The 15531-nt window shown below is 41.1% G+C and overlaps 1 pseudogene; it reads left to right on the forward strand.

The window, feature by feature from the left end:
- The first annotated feature begins 14122 nt into the window (after positions 1 to 14122).
- Positions 14123 to 14871, forward strand: LOC110308841 (pleckstrin homology domain-containing family F member 2-like; annotated as a pseudogene).
- The last annotated feature ends 660 nt before the right edge of the window (positions 14872 to 15531 follow it).

Below are 15531 nucleotides of genomic sequence, written 5' to 3' on the forward strand. Positions count from 1 at the left end.
TCCTAAACTCTTCTCCATATTCATTAGTAATCCTGAGTGTCCCCCTAGAGTCCCATCTGAGCATTCAACTCAAGGCAGCCACTGCCAACCTTGGTTTTCACCATGAGATCGATGGAGACTTCCTTTTTCCTCACTTTGTCCAGTCTTCATTTATAAAGGTGGCCATAAGGTATGCCATCACCATAAACATATAAGTGTTTGGGATCATGCAGGCTTCTTATGTGTGCTATTCAATACCCCCTAATTTAATAATCTAATAAAAGTCTAATTATCCTTTTGTTCTCCCAAAAATAAAATAAAATAAAATAAAATAAAATAAAATAAAATAAAATAAAATAAATGGTGGCCATGGAAGAACCCTCTAAATTAAGCAGAAAGTGTCTGCTCCTGGACCCTTCAACCCTTCTTCTGCAGCTCATGGTCCAAAGATTTAAAAGTCCAGGTTAAATATAAAAGACAGCCATAGGGGAATTCTGGGAAATACCTAGTATATGGATGTAGGCCACATTGAGTGTCCTCTGTATACCTGCTTTTAAGGCAAACATGGTGTCTAAGAAGCCAGAGAACCAGGTAGGGCCACAGCACAGTACTGGGGAAACATAACCTCCCTGGTTGGCATGTATGGCCTCTTCCTTGGATCTGGATGTGCCAACTTGACCTCTTGACCTAATAGCAGCCACCCTGAGTTTTGAGAGAATCACCTTTCCAGCCCAGACCCTAACTCAAGTAATTTCCTGCTAACAGACATAGCCTTAGTCCACTTTACATCACTGAGGCCTACCAAATGCCCTCTTTTCGCCTCTCATGAACTCAATTAGCTATTCCATTAAAGTCAGCTGCATCCCAGATGTTAGTCTGTCTTCCGGTAAGCTTTGAGCCAACTTTTCTTTGAGCTTATTTCTTTACTATGGTATGCAAATAAAGTAATTATTACCTTTTCTCTACCTACCCAAAGCGTTACCTATAACAATGACTACAACAAAGTCTGATCACATGCTGCATACCAAGTACCTTGACAAGCACAGATAACATTTGTTGTTAGGTGTCAATAAATCTTTAAGTGGGCCACAGCACCAGATTAGGGGCGTGGGAGCTAAAAAGGTGTTAGGAAGAACATGACATTCCTTCTGATAGCTGGGGTCAAGGTAACTCCAGACCTGTGCCCATATGGTCCATGTTGAGGAGTGACATCATCTTTTTCACCCCTCCTCAGCCACTGGGATGGTATCTACTGTGCCATGGCTGGAGGTGGGATTCAAGGTGAGGTTTCTATGAATCATCCTACTCTCAAATGCATGGAGTCTCAGCTATGTGGAATGCGACCATGACCCACACTCCAGGTATCCATAGGGGTGTAACTATGCCTTGAGGGGGCAGCCAACTATACATCTTATCTCTAGAAGTCTCCTGTGCTCTGCCCATCTGACACTCTTCCCACATTTCCATCTTTTCTTGGGCAAAAGGAAGCCCAGGAACAACCAGATGGAGAATTGCTACTTACACTTGCAAGAATGTTAACTGCCAAGCTGACCTTTCTATCTGTGTGATGAGGACTCAATGTATATATAAGCTGTTGAGGGTTTGCTGAGATCAAAAGAGCAAGAAAAAGACACATGTTCTCAGTTTTATAGATCAACAGCCTAAAGCTTTAAAAGTTGACATTGCTCCATTTCCTCTGGGGTCTAATTTTTTATGATATTACTTTATTGTAACTACATTGTTTTTGAAAATTTTTTTTTTATGTTTTTGTTTTTTCGAGGCAGGGTTTCTCTGTGTAGCCCTGGCTGTCCTGGAACTCACTCTGTAGACCAGGCTGGCCTCGAACTCAGAAATCCGCCTGCCTCTGCCTCCCGAGTGCTGGGATTAAAGGCGTGCGCCACCACGCCCGGTTGTTTTTGAAAATATTTTTATTGAGCTATTGCTGGTTTAGGGGAAAGAATGATTTTTAAAAATTGATCTTATTCTCAACCATCTTTTTGGATTCTTATTTTTCCTTTAATACTTTCAATGATTCATATATCATTGCATTTATAAATGATTTTTCCTGCTCACATATATTTATACATATATACACATATATGTATGTATACAAAAATTTTAAGAATTTCATATGTATATAATGACATATAATCACACTTATCCTCACTTTTCTAACACCTCTCAATCTCCCAATACACATCCACCTCCCAACTTCATGTATATATATATGTGTGTGTGTGTGTGTATATATATATATATATATATATATATATATATATATATTCTCCTAATGTGTCATAGGAGAATTTCTAATACTTCACCAGTGGAAATTCATTGTCACATCTTTCTTGAATAGATGCCTGAAGGGTTCTGAATTCATATAATACAGCAATAACTGTATATCCCTACATAGTGTGTCAATATTCACAAAGCTAAGTTATGAAACCAGCCTAGGTGTTCATCAACAGATGAGTAGACAAAGAAAGCATAGCATATGTCCAAAATTGGGTTGTATTCTATCATAATGAATAACAGAATTATCTTCAGGAAAACTGCAGAAAAACTGCAGGACTGTACATCAACATATTGGGTGAATTAAGCTAGACTCAGAAAACTGTCCTATTTTTTCTTTTGTGTAAAAACTATATTTAAATATCTCTGTACAGTTGTGTACATACCCCAACACACACACACACACACACACACACACACACACACTCACACACACGAAATCAAATAGGGGATTTAGTGGAAGGGAGGGAGCAGTGGGAGGTGGGAGAGAGAACAAAAAAATGAACACATAGCAATGTGTAAATAATGCTTGTATGAAAATGTCATAGTACGACACATTTTGTATTTTTTAAATTGCATGTTTTATGTTTCTAAGAGATGCCTTGGACCAAGATAGTGAACCTTTTCCTTTTTCTTAGTCTTTTAAGATTTATTTTCAGTTATTTTTGCAGGGCTGGGGATAAAATGTAGGCTGCAGTGTACTAGGTACTAGGTACTAGGTAGCCACTAGCTCTAGCCCAATCCACTAAGGCACATTGGTTTGTTTAAGTCAAGAATGTGCATGTTGAACCTTGTCAAGTTTCTCTGGCATTTTCTTTGGGCTACTAGCACCGAGAAGGTGAAGAGTGGGTGGAGACAGTTCCCAGGCCTGGGTGTTGGCATCCAGTGCTCAGCTGTGACTAAGAAATACTGAGTGTAAAGAAGGACCCCAAGATTGCCACCACTGGACCTGGAGAGAGGAGGGTTACCCATCCCATCTCCAGGTTAAGGGAAAAAAAGAAATGAGAGGCCACAACCAAGAACACAAACAACATGAGAGGCCACAACAAAGAACTATGGGCTACTAAGGCAAGCTGGAAGTGGCAGATGCAGTCTTCCCCAGAGACAAGCACATCAATTGGTTGTCCAGTGCCAAAGGTCAGTCCTGAAACATACATGCAAGTAAACATTATACATATTGAGTAGGTTATATTTAGCAATATAATAATAATTAGTAAAAAAAAAAAGGAGGCCATGAATTTGAAGAGCAGGGACGGGTATATGGGAATGATTGGAGGGAAGAGGGGGAAAAGGAGAAATATTGTAATTATATTATAATCTCAAAAAAAGTAGATAAACAAAAACCACTTAGCAACAGACATCAAAAAAAAATAAAAGAGAAGAATGGGGGAAACCGTGAGCTGCACAATGCTCGGACAGCGTGGTCCCATCTCACTACTCAGAGAAACCTTCTTATAGGCTGAGTGAATGCCAAGTCACAGAAGCATCATGTCATTTACTCATTACACCTGAGCAGTTTCTCCCTAAAACACAAGACCTCAGTTGCAAGACACTGTGGATAAACACACATACACACACACACACACACACACACACAGAGAGAGAGAGAGAGAGAGAGAGAGAGAGAGAGAGAGAGAGAGAGAGAGAGAGAGAGAGAGGCAACTGATGCTATGCTTGGGTGGGAGGCTCTCACAGTCTTTTTCCAAAGGAACTAGTTCCCAAGAGGAACTGTCAGCAGCTACTGAACAATCAGACACAACCAGTCAGTGTGTTCTGGGAAGCAACAATACCCTCACTGGCTAGGAATTCCCTATAAGAACAGACATGTCTCACCTTTGGACCAATACTCTCTTCATCTTTCATGTAAACTAAAGTAACACCCATGTCTGTCTACAACTTTAAACCACCATCAAGAAGCCTAGGAGTGATGAGATCCTAGACAGACTCTTGTATTACCCTCTTGGCTATCAGACAATGAAACAAAGTATCCCAGGGGATTAGAATTTCCTCCAGGAATCTCATGCTGGGAGAAGGAAATGGATGAAGCCTGATGGCAGCCAGAGAAAAGATTTACTTCTCCAAGAGGAATTTCACAAAATTCTGACAAGTCTTTACACGACCTTACAGAAGAGACTAGAGTCAAGATGATTTTGGATTAAAGATGAGTGGGACCATACCTTGACTAGGAATGCTTGGCTATTGTAATTCTGGCTGTCTTAAACTTTAATCCCATGCCTGGACGCAGAAAATAGACTTAGGGATCACTGGATCTCTTTGTCCCTATTCGTAGTATGACTACATTGAATAGATCTCCCTTTTCTGGTTTTAACTATTAATTTGGCTCTGTTACTTGGCTTATTGAGTATGGTAAATGAACCTAACTTCTTAGGGCTGTCAGGGACATCATCTCCAAACGAATATTAATGCCAATAACAGTCACACATGCAAACAGTAGGCCACAACTTACCCTTTACTTTAAGAAGCATCCGCTTCAAACTCTCTCACCACTTTTTGGTTGCAGTGATGAATTAAACATAAAATAACAAATCTTGATTACAAAGCTAGGGACACACTCATCTGGGGTACGTTTTAAACCAAACCCAGCAATCTGGCATTACATGAGGTCTTTGATGAGAGTATGCATAGAATTTGAAACCATGGACTAGTATTAAGAACAGAGTAAGCTTCAAGTGTTAAGCATGTACACATTTGAACTGAGATTTTTAGCAAAACTTTATGTGTATTAACTAAATGTATTATATTGGTTTATTACTTTTTTTTTTTTTAGAGCTGAGCCATCTTTGAATTTCTATATTATATCATACATGCCCTGTGTTAGGCTGGAACCCCTGCTCAAACTCCCTTGCCCTCTTGGAGAAAACTCCAGGCTAACATGTCATCTCTCCTTGTCTCCCCATTTCTTCCAACCCACCCAAGAGTGTCCACCCAGGGGCTCAATTTTTGACCATGTGTGGACACAATCCCAGCCCAGGTGTGTGACTTCACTGACCTCCACCTGTGAGATTGGTGAATCAACCTGAGAGCTGCCTCCTAATAAACCTCCTTTAATCTACTTTTAATCTGATCTAATCTGGCCTATGCCTTTGTCATTAAGGGAAAATGACTATTACTCTGGTAGTTAATATTCTCATGACCTTTGCTCTGTGCCAGGGACAGAGTAATCTAGATGCTATTATTCTTTTCAGTTATAAATTAGAATATTAGCTGGGTGGTGGTGGCCCATGCCTTTAATCCCAGCACTTGAGAGGCAGAGGCAGGTGGATATCTAAGTTCAAAGCCAACCTGGTCTACAGAGAGACTTCTAAAACAGCCAGGTTACAGAGAAACTGTGTCAGAGAGAGAGAGAGAGAGAGAGAGAGAGAGAGAGAGAGAGAGAGAGAGAGGGAGAATTGCAAAACCATCACCACCACCACCACCACCACTACTAAAAAAACCATAAAATAGAATACTGAGGTACATAAGGGTCAAAATATTTACCAGTTCTCACACAGCCAATTTGTAGACTAGTAAAAGCAGGAAGTCAAATTCCAGAGGCCATACTATAGGTGTGCTGCTAGGCTCTAGTCGTTATTTTTCAAATTATGTCATCTTGTATTTGTAGTTCTACATACATACATATATACATAAATACATATATATATGCATACATACATACGTACATACATACATACATACATACATACATACATACTGTGATGGTTTGAATGAAAATGGATCCATAGGTTCATAGGCTCTGACTTTATTTAGAGGTGTGACCTTTTTGGAGGAAGTATGTCACTTGGGGTGCTCTTTGAGGTTTCAGGTACTCAATTCAGGCCCAGTGTTTCACTCTCCTCCTGCTTGTTTGCTGATCTAGATGTAGAACTGTCAGCTCATTTTCCAGCACCATGTCTGCTTGGGTGTCACCATGCTTCTCACCATGATGCTAATGGACTAAACCTCTGAACTGTAAGAGAGCCTTAATAAAATGTTTCCTATAAGAGTTGCTGTGGTCCTGGTGTCTTTTCACAGCAATAGAAACCCTAACTAATATACATTCACATACACACACATATTCTTTAAGATTACTCTTCCTCCTTGAAGGGAGGAAGCTTCTTTGTTGGTATCAGGAGCAAAGGATGTGAGGAGGAGAGAGAGCTAATATGAAGGGTGTTTGAAAAAAAAATTTATGGAACCTCATTGCTTTATAATATATATATGAGAATTTAATTCAACTTATTTTACACAGCAGGTAATGCTCATCTCAGAAAACAAAAGCCATAGGTTTCCAGATAAAAAGCCCAATGCTTTTTATGTGGGATGTGGGATAATTCCCTTTTAAGTTGTTGGTCACAGTTGCCCCAGAGTCTCCTAAATTAACACAGGCTATTGCTATTGCTCTTGCTAGCTCACCAGAACTTGATCGTAAGACCCTGTTTGCTGATAACACCTCACCCAGTGACCAGAGGACATGGATAAATCAATTTGGCATTGACCACAAAGCATTCTCAATGATGGCTATTTTTCAGAGTACCACAAGGTCCTAGGTAGGATTCTGGGAATGGAAGGAAATCATTAACAATCTTAACTAGATGTAGACTCTGTGAACCACAATAATGACTGGAGTAGAAATATATGCCCATGAATAACAGCATGAATGTTATTGGGACAACCATTCGCTTTTTGATGGGATTTAAGGCCTACTCCACAGGAGAAAACACATACCTGGTGCTGTACATCTAGCTAAGAACCAAAGGCTGGGTATTGTGATAAATATCTAATAGTGGTTTCTATCCCAACTTAGATCATTCAGTTCCCAAATTAATGACAAAAATCTTTATATTTATAATAGGCTTTAGCAACACTAGAGCAGCTATCAACTCTCTATGCTGTTTTTGTCTACTTCCCTGTCAATAACCCCAAGATATCCCTTGCCATGTTATGCTTGGGCTGCTCTTACTCCAGTTGGCTGGCCCTTATGGCCATGTTTTCATGATTCATCTACCTGATGGTGTCTTCTTCCTTATTCTCCTCTCCTCTCTCTGCTCATGCTCTCAGCCTCAGACTCCAAGCTCGGAAACAAAGCCCTGCCTACCTCTCTTCTGCCTAGCTATAGGCTGTAGGTCCTTTTATTGACCAATCAAGGATAACTAGTAGGACAATGTTACATAGCATCACTTGGTGTACATGAAGATCTTCTCATCCCGCAGGGCAACCAGACCTTGGGGGCCAGTATTTAGCATTACAATATATAGCAACAGACCAATCCTCAACTGTTGAGGAGCTTCTAGGTTCCAAAGGCAAACTTGTTACTAGTATTATGATAAGTGGACATGGTATCAGACTTCCTTTTAGATTCCTATCTTTTCACAGATAGATTAGTGCAGCTCTTGGACCTCATCAGTGAAATTTCTTTGTATGGTGTGTATGGTGATTAGCACAGAAAGTCACAACTGGTCATGGGGCTAAGAATATGTGTCTGTGACAATAAATATGACATCTATATGTAACATTCTCTCCCCAGTGCTCAGAAACTAGCATAGAAAAATGGCTATAAAGATTGCAATAGAGACACAAGCTCTGGGGGGGGGGTGGTACTGGTTAACTCATATTGTTGTTCCTCCTATAGGGTTGCAGACCCCTTTAGCTCCTTGGGTACTTTCTCTAGCTACTTCATTGGGGGCCCTGTGTTCCACCCAATAGATGACTGTGAACATCCACTTCTGTATTTGCCAGGCATTGGCTTAGCCTCACAAGAGATAACTATATCAAGATCCTGTCAGCAAAATCTTGCTGGCATATGCAATAGTGTCTGGGTTTGGTGTTTGTTTATGGGATGGATCCCCACGTGGTGCAGTCTTGGGATGTTCTTCCTTCTGTCTCAGCTCTGAACTTTGTCTCTGTAACTCCTTCCATGGGTATTTTGTTAGCAGAGGATGGCCTAGTCAGAGGAGAGACCCTTGGTCTTGTGAAAATTATATGCCCAGTACAGGGAATGCCATGGTCAGGAAGTGGGAGTGGGTGGGTTGGGGAGCAGGGTGGGGAGAGGGTATAGGGGATTTTCAGATAGGAAACTAGGAAAGGGGATAGCATTTGAAATGTAAATGAAGAAAATATCTAATAAATAAATAAAACAAAACAAAGGAAACAAACAAACAAACAAAAGATTGCAATAGCCAGAAGTTTGGGAGGACTGAAATGAGTGTCTTCTGGACATGATAGGATTGTGGTGCTCAACTCACAACAGCCATGGCAGCCTGTATAAGATCTGTAGAAGATCAAGCCAGTCAACATTCTAGCATGGGGCTGAGAAAGGGTCATGAGACCCTATTCCTAACTGAGGAACTATTAATAATTGGTCATTCTGGGGAAGTATAATCGTTTTTTTTTTTTTTTTTTTTTTTTTTTAAGAATATGGCTCTTGGCCTTATTTGTTATAGCCAGAAGCTGGAAACAACCTAGATATCCCATGACAGAATGGATACAGAAAATGTGGTTCATTTACACAATGTAATACTACTCAGCTATTAAGAACTAGGACATCATGAGATTTGCAGGCAAATGGGTGGAACTAGAAAATATCATCCTGAGTGAGATAACTCAGACCCAAAAGGGTGTGCGTGGTATGTACTCACAAGTAAGTGGATATTAGCCAAAAAGTAAGAATATCCAAGATACAGTCCACAGAACTCAAAAAGATCAACAAGCTGAAGTGCCCAAGTGAGGACACCTCAGTCCTACTTGGGAGAGTGAAGAAAGCAATCAAAGTGGGGAGGGAGAGGGACAGGGGGTGGTGGTGGGTGGGAGAGGGGAACCTGATCTGGTATTGGGTGAGGGAAGAGGACTGAAGCACTAAGGGCCAGCAGAAAGAATGGAAACAGGCAACCTCGGAGATAGGAGGTTGGGGGAACTCTCCAGAATGCACCAGAGACCTGGGAGATATGAGACTCTCAGGAATCAAAGGGAGGGAACTTAGATGAAATGCCTGACAGTAGGGAGAGGGAACTTAGAGAGCCCACCTCCACCAGGAAGACAGGGGCATCAAGCGAGGAATGGGGTTGCCATTCCACAGTCATATCTTTGACCCACAATTGTTCCTGTCTAAAAGAACTACAGGGATGGAAACGGAGAGGAGCCTGAGGAAAAGAAGGTCCAGCGACAGTCCCAAAGTGGGATCCAGCTCAAGGGGAGGTCCCAAGGCCTGACACTATTACTGAGGCTATGGAGTGCTCACAAAAAGGGACCTATCATAACTGCAGTCTGAAAGACCCAACAAGCAGCTGAAAGAGTCAGATGCAGATATTTGTATCCAACCAATGGACAGAAGCAGTTGATCCCTGTTGTTGAATTAGGGAAGGCTGAAAGAAGCTGAGGAGAAGGGCGATCCTGTAGGAGGACCAGCAGTCTCAATTAATTTGGACCCCCAAGAGCTCTCAAACACTGGACCACCAAACAGACAGCATACACCAGATGATATGAGGCCCCCAACAGACATATGGTAGAGGACTTCCAGGTTTGTGTTCATTCAGAGATGATGTACCTCACCCTCAAGAGACTGGAGGCCCCAGAGAGTTTAGAGGTCAGGTGGGGTTGGGGATGGGGACATTCATGTGGAGATGGGGAGTGTGGTGGGGAGGAGATGTGGGATGTGGAACAGTCGTAGGGTATATTATGGAGTGTAAAAAATAAATTAATTAAAAAAAAAGAATATGGCTCTTGGTGGGAGATTACACTCCAGTGGATAGTCCCACACTCAGCACAAATTAGATTTGATGGGTTATGAAGAAGAAGGAAGAGGAGGAGAAGAGGAAGAAGAGGAAGAGGAGGAGGAAGAGGAGGAGAGGAAGAGGAAGAGGAGGAGGAGGAGGAAGAAGAAGAGGAGGAGGAGGAGGAGGAGGGGGAGGAAGAAGAAGAAGAAGAAGAAGAAGAAGAAGAAGAAGAAGAAGAAGAGAAGAAGGAGAAGGAGAAGAAGAAGAGAAGAAGGAGAAGAAGGAGAAGGAGAAGAAGAAGAAAGAAGGAGAAGGAGGAGAAGAGAGACGATGACTAGAAAACTGAAGAGGTAAGGAGTTAGGGATGGACCTGGGAAGAATTAGGAGAAGGAGGAGGAGGAGGATCAGGAATAGGGGTAAATACAATAAAAATCCATTTTTATAAAATCTTAAAGAATTAGTAAAAATATAAAGATAAATAAGAGTTCTCTTTATACTCTTAATTTCATTTTTTGCCATTTTCTCAAAAGCACTCGGAACTCATGCAGCTCATGTGTTCTGACATGTTAGTTTTCATTTTATCTCATCTCATCCTACTATTATCCCTTACAAGCCTCTTTGTTTTCCAAAGAGACACAGAAGAGGGATGGCTTTGGATTGGAGAAACTATAAGATGTAGAGGAAAGGGAACTTTAATTAGGATTAAGTATGTGAAATAAAATGTAAAAATGCACATTTGAAAAATAAACTGAGAAAGAAAAATAAAATGTATGTACTGGTAGCATTACGTATGTATTAATATGATATGTGATATTTATTATATATTACTATGTCATACATGGTGTAGAACATAATAGTGGTTTTACTTCAGATTATTCATTACAACTGGATATTGTATTTGTTTATGTTTCTATGGAAAAACACTCTTTTGCTATATATGGCCTTTCCTGTGACTAGATTTTATTCATTTGACTCTTCTTTTAGTGAATAAATTGTCTGATGCTCTGAAAAAAAAAAGAGTTCTCTTTATTTGTGATGAACTTTTGAAATTTGATTAACAACACTTAGCTAATCATTTGAGTGCAGTTTCCTTTTGATTCCAGCCATTTATAAGAGGAAGAAATGATCTCAAAAGATTTAATGATACTCATCTTAAAACTTTACTTCCTTTTTTTTTTCCTAGACAGGGTTGCTTGGTCAGTGTGTGTGTGTGTGTGTGTGTGTGTGTGTGTGTGTGTGTGTGTTTTCTTTTCTGAGACAGGGTTTCTCTGTGTACCCCTGGCTGTCCTGGAACTAAACTCAGAAATCCACCTGCCTCTGCCTTCCAAGTGCTGGGGTTAAAGGCATGTGCTACCACTGCCCTGCAAAACTTTACTTCTTGATAGTGACTTTTTATTTAGTCTGCATAGTGAAATACATAGTGTTTATTTCAATAATTTATGATTAATAATGTATCAGTCATTCTAACATTCCTTAGGCTAATTTAAACATTTTTTTTGGCTTTTTGTTTTTCTGAGACAACATTTCTCTGTGTAGCCCTGGCTGTCCTGAAACTTACTCTGCAGACTAGGCTGGCTTAGAACTCAAAGATTCACCTACCTCTATCTTCAGATTGCTAGGATTAAAGGTATGCACACAACTACCCAGCAACTTAAATAATTTAAAATTGCCTTCTAATATCAATTTTATCTACTTTTCAGATTGCTATACGGTCTGTTGGACATAACATAGACTTATATTGTTAACAGTATCTATATCAGCATACCATTTTGCTTCCTTCCTGATTTGTCTATGTTTTATACTGTTTCTATAGTCATTGCTATTAACACCTATCTGACATGTCAGATATTGCCAAAAGAAGTCACCATATCAGATGCTTACAACATAGCACTCATTTCTTTTCCTTTCCCTGTGTGCTGAGCTTTGAAAATATTGGTTGATTTTGCCCGGACTCAAGGGCTGTGCACAGGATGTCTAGGTGAGTTCGTATCTATTCTGTCCATGTAATGATCCTGTTAGTAATGGCTATTAGCAGGATGTTCTTCCTTGGGCTGGGAAAGAACCACAATAGTTCACATTTAACCTGTGAGCACCCTTGAGGCTGCTGTTTCCTCCCGACCTGCTCAGTCATAAAGCCAAGACAAACATCAAAAAGGGCTGAACATTTACTCTCCGGGCTCAAGTGGACCCTTCTCCAAAGTACTTTAGCAAAGAGTATGGGCATGTAATTCTATAAAAAGAAATAAGCAAATGTGTGGAAAGAACTCAAACCACCAGGGACATGTCTGCCAAATATGTATTTACTTATATAACCAATTAATATTTTATTACATTTTCTGAATTCTTTTCCTTATTTTAGTTCATTAATGTAATCATGCTTCCTTTTTAATTTCTTTTGTTTGGTTTTTGGCATAGGTCTTAGTATGCAGGAGAGGAAGGCCTGAAACTCACTGTACAACCCAGGATGGTCTTCTGTTATACTTCCAAGGATGATGGTGACTGGCATGTGGTACTATACTGCAGCAGATCAGAATCTTTTTACTCTTTCTTTGCTCACAGATACTCTTCTCTTTCTCCCTCTCTCACTTCAGCTACCTTTTTTCTCAGTCCATAGCACATTTAGGGTGGAGTTTTAATATGTAAACTGTTAAGTTTTAAGTCCATATTTTTAGGCGCAATCTACTCATTGGCTGAATAGAAGAAATGCCATTTTTCTTCTGAGTCTATGGGCCCAGTGGTTTGTATCAATAGTGAAAAACCCAACCCTGAAAGGCATCTTCTTAACTCCAGGGGCTCTTCTAGGTAGCTGGCAGGCTTCCTCTATCAGCAGTGAAGAGAGGACATGGTGTCTTGAGTAAGCATGGACTGATGGCCCTTGAGAAGCCAAAATAGCAACCACAGAGTCACAGGAAGTAGCCTGGGCCCACCCACTCTGTTCTAAGAAAAAGAAACCTCTCAAGTTCTTTGGTAAGACAGAGTTCCAGTGAATGGAAGTGAACTTGGAGGAAAGCAGTCATCAAAAGTCAGATCAGGGACTTGGGCCACTTGATCAGCCTCTGACTGTAAGCACTGAACACTCCTCGAAACCCAAGCACAAGGAGCCCCAACTTGGCCTGTTAACTGCCAAACTTCTTTCTTCCGTCTCTCACTGAGTCCTTCCTATGTGCCCAGGCCTGGGTTACACTCTGGGGTAAAGTGAACTGTATCTAGTTCCTGCCCAGGAGAAGTATCAACATTGGTGAATGGGCCCAGCCGTAGCTCCACAAGGGAATCCAGAAGGGCTGCTCCAAGAACATAGTACTGAGGGTTCATTTGTTCCACAGATCTTTCTCGAGCACTGGCAGATTGGAAGCTTTGTCAGGTAGGCAGGTTACAAATACATGGGCTGGGTTCTCTTCTTCCACCTGAGAGGGAACCATTTGCAGACAAAGTAAAGCTCTTTTCAGTGCTGATAATTGTCAGTTCTAACAGCCAAGAAATAGTGTGTAGATTGGCAGGCCAGAGCTTTAAGACACCAAACCCTGAAAGTAGGAGGTTATTACTATAGCCTCTAGAAGCAAGAGACATATGGCTCTGGGCACTTAGATTGGAAGCTTATGCCTCTAGCTTAAATCACTAGGGGTCCCAGCACTTAACAGCTGTTGTTAATTCTTGACTTCTAGCAGCATTGTGTGGCAACTGTAGGTACCAGCAAGCAGCAGCAGGTTGGACCTTTCTTGTATTACAGTGCCATATAGTAGCATACAGGCCTACTGTGTCAGGGCTCTCAGCCCCATATAGCAGCTAGTGATACAGGTCTAGAGTATGTGAGACCCTTGACTATGAAGGCTTAGTAAGTAGTTCACTGAACCCCTGCCCCCCAATGACCAGGGTATACAGTTGCTCATCCTTAGCTCTTCACAGACCTAGTTATCTCCATTGTTTCTGTGTATGGAAGACTGAGAATGTTTGGTACAACAACCTCTATAAATGTTTGTTATGGAAAGAAGTATCTTGGAAGTCACCTGTGAGCAGCCGTGCCTGCCGCATTCTGATCACTCAGGCCTCTCGGGTGATCAAAAAGGAGGAGAAGGAAGAGGAGGAGGAGGAGGAGGAGGAGGATCAGGAGTCGCATCCCACCCTGGCTGGGATATTAGCAGAAGATGGTGGATCCCCTGGAAAACAGCGAAGCACATACTAGACGCATAGGTCCTGTGGAGAGCTGTTTTGGAGAGAGCTGTTTTGGAGCAGCTGGTCAGTCTCCCTGGATGGTGCTTATTGGAGAAGGAGTATTGACTAAGCTGTGCAGAAAGAAGCCTAAAGCAACGCAGTCATTCTTATTTAACTATACTCTTGTATTTGGCAATATTGTTATCCAGAAGAAAAAAAATACAACAAGCAACATATTATTCCCTTGGAAAATGTCACCATTGATTCCATCCAAGATGAAGGGGAATTACAATTACGGGATGGTTGGCTTATTAAGACACCGACTAAGTCGTTTGCAGTTTATGCTGCCACTGCCATGGAGAAGTCAGAGTGGTGAATCACATAAATAAGTGTGTCACTGATTTACTCTCCTAAAGTGGGAGGACGCCCAGCTGCCGTCTGCGTTCCTGACTCTGAGTCCACTGTGTGTATGCACTGTCAGGAAGCAAAATTCACACCCGTGAATTGGTGGCACCATTGCCGCAAATGTGGCTTTGTTGTTTGTGGTCCCTGTTCTGAAAAGAGATTTCTTCTTCCCAGCTAGTCTAAGCCTGTGCCGATTTGTGACTTCTGCTATGACCTGCTTTCCACTGGGGACATGACCACATGTCAGCTGACTAGATCAGACTCTTACAGTCAGTCATTAAAGTCTCCTTTAAATGACGCATCTGATGATGATGACGACGGTGATAGCAGTGACTAAGGACATGCTGTGAAATATTTAGTTGAGTCTGACTGCCTGAGAATCAGCTTTAGGGGATGTGGAAAATTCTGGTTTCTCTCAGTTTTGCTTTAGCCATGACTGCCTGAGAAGGTCTTAACCTCTGTGTCTCTCTGTATCCTATAGAAAGCAGCTCTGCGCTTTCTGCTCCCCTCTGTACTCTCACAGAGACAAACTGTTGCAAATACATCTGATAGGGTCTTGGCTTCCTATTCTCCTAGTTTCTAGATTATTTTCTTATAAGTTGGAAAAGATGTTTATTTAAGAGGTCTTGTATTACATTTTCCCCCTAATGTGGAAAAATTAAAAGCACAGAATGATGGAACAAGAATATGATGTGATTGATAACCGAGGCATTCCCCCAAGCATTCTATGTAATGGTTAAGACACCGGTGACAGAAAACAGTTTGGAAATTCTTTATTGTCTTTTCTCAATACCAAGTGGCAGCATTGCCACTGAAATAAACATAAGCCCTATCTTCTTACTTCTATGGCTGATTTAAATATACTGGTGCTCTTCTCAGTGGAGAATGAGTGTTTGATGGATGTAGGTAAAATAATATTTATTTGACAGCCACAAGGAACTAAATTTAGAGGTATCTTCACCCTTACATGACTACATAGTTTTCATTAAATAGTTGT

Source organism: Mus caroli, unplaced genomic scaffold (assembly GCF_978045245.1).
Source record: "Mus caroli unplaced genomic scaffold, Mus_caroli_1 scaffold_12, whole genome shotgun sequence".
Taxonomy (NCBI): domain Eukaryota; kingdom Metazoa; phylum Chordata; class Mammalia; order Rodentia; family Muridae; genus Mus; species Mus caroli.